Source organism: Artibeus jamaicensis, unplaced genomic scaffold (assembly GCF_021234435.1).
Source record: "Artibeus jamaicensis isolate MK-2021 breed Jamaican fruit bat unplaced genomic scaffold, CSHL_Jam_final contig_1703, whole genome shotgun sequence".
Taxonomy (NCBI): Eukaryota; Metazoa; Chordata; class Mammalia; order Chiroptera; family Phyllostomidae; genus Artibeus; species Artibeus jamaicensis.
The window spans coordinates 6,757-8,946 of record NW_026521332.1 but is presented as its reverse complement, the minus strand read 5'-3'; positions in this window follow the sequence as shown (position 1 = coordinate 8,946).

Here is a 2,190-nt window from a genome sequence, read left to right as displayed (position 1 = left end):
AGGAAAGGAAAAAGAGAGAAAACTTAAAAAAGAATAAAAAGAAAAAAATAAAGTAAAATAAAATTTGAAAAAAAGAGAGAGAACCCCCCCCCCCCAAAAAAAGAAAAGAATGAAACCTTGCTTGTTGGTTTCAAACTGGTCAAACCGGTTTTTCTGGCTGCAGTTGGCTGAGGGTGGATTGTTGTGATTTTTCTGCCAACCCTCTCTCAGGAGCCAGACCATTGGTGCCTCTCCAGAGCTCCCTACAATGGGGAACTAGGACTTCCTCTCAGTGTTCTTTTCCCAGGGGTTACCACTGTGGGTTGGGTTGCAGGGTGCCCGCAGGTCCTTGCGCAGGCCAAGTTGCCTGGTTCCCAGTGCATTGAGCAAAGAGCACAGACCTACCCCCGTTCTGTGGGGAAGCTCCAGGCCCTCTGCCCAACCTCGGGTTCGCTGCCAGGCTGGGTGTGGTGCCCACTGGGCAGTTGTGTCTATTAGATTCAGATCCCCACATTGTACCTATCAGATCTCCGTGGCTGGCAAGCACAGAGTCCTCAGCACCCTCTCTGTAAACTCTATCAAACAAGTCTCTCCTGGCACCCAACCTTGCTTGGCCAGAAAGGGAGGGAGTTGAGGATCTCAGCTCTTTCCCAGGACCCCTCAGCAGGCCCGTGGCTTCCAGATAGTCCAGGGAGATAAACTGAAAGCTGGGAGCCGATCTGAGGTCTGGGCGCTGGCAAAATGCTGTGCGCTCGCACATCACCGTAGGCTGCAGGTTGTGTACTGATCCCCCAAACTCTTCGCCGGCTGAAATCCCTGCTCCTGTGTTTGTTTGGGTCCCCTGGCAGACCTGGCCGCAAAATCCTAGGGACGGAGCAGCTCCGGGCACTGGTGCAGGGTGCCTGGCAATCACCCAGATACACTGCTCGCGGGCGCTGGCCCCCAACCATGCACCAGCCGAAATCTCTTCAGCTCCTGTCTTTGTTTTGGGAGGCCGCAGCCTCCAGACAACTCCAAAATAGGGGTTTGCATGGGTCACTGGTCCAGAACGCTGGACGCTTGTCAAGGGGCTCCGTGCCCTGGGCACTAGTCCCCGGACTGTGCATCCCCCGGATTCCCTGCTGTTCCTCTCTTTGTACTCTAGACTCTATTGTACCACTGCTGTCTCTCTACTGTCTGGTTCCTCCGTGACCGTCAAGATTTCTGGTCCCTTATTTTCATATATGCTGGGCAACTACTGGCTTGCTGGCTTCTCCTCCACCCACACCAAAAAGCAAGTATTAATAAATTTTTTTAAATGGAAATCATTCAAGCATGTTTTTCAACTATAATGATATGAAACTTGAAATTAATTACAATAAGAAAACTGAAAATTTTACAAATATATTTATATATATGTGGATATTAAGTAATATTTTTCTGAATGGGTCAAAGAAGAAATCAAAGAGAAATAAAAAAAATACCTTAAGTCAAGTGGAAACAGAAATACAACATACCAAAACTTATAAGATGCAAGGAAAGCAGTCCTAAGAGGGAAGTTCAAAGCTATAAATGCCTACCTCAAATAAACAACCTAACTTAACACCTCAAAAAACTAAAACAAAAAAAAAAAATGAAAGCCAAAGTTAGTACAAGAAGAAAATAACAAACTGGAGCAAAAATTAATGAAGTAGAAACTAAAAAGACAATAGAGACACTCACCAGGCACCAGAGTCCTGCTGAAGTGGTGCCTGCTCTGCAAGATCAGATCCTGCCCAACTGCTCATTGGCTATAGTCATGGCCAGTCCTCACAACCAACCAGCCTGAGAGTCAATCCCATTCACTGATGTGCCAACAGCAGTTAATGCTCAACTACAACAACAGGGCATACAAACCTAGACAAAGCACATCCCTGAAGCACCCAGTTCAGGTTACCAAAAAGTGAGTCTGCAACACTACCTCAGGCCATACTGCCAGGACTGGGAGACATAGCAGATATACCTAGTACATTAAAAAAAAAAAACAGGATTAACAGAAAGAGGCCCACACTAAGACACATCGTAATTAAAATAGCAAAGATTAAAGACAATAAGAGATTCTTAAAAGCAGCAAGAGAAAAGCAGTTAGTTATATACAAGGAAGCCTTTATAAGACAGCTAGCTGATCTCTCAACAGAAAGTTTTCAGGCCAGAAGAGATTGGTAAAAAATATTCAAAATGATTAAAAAGAAA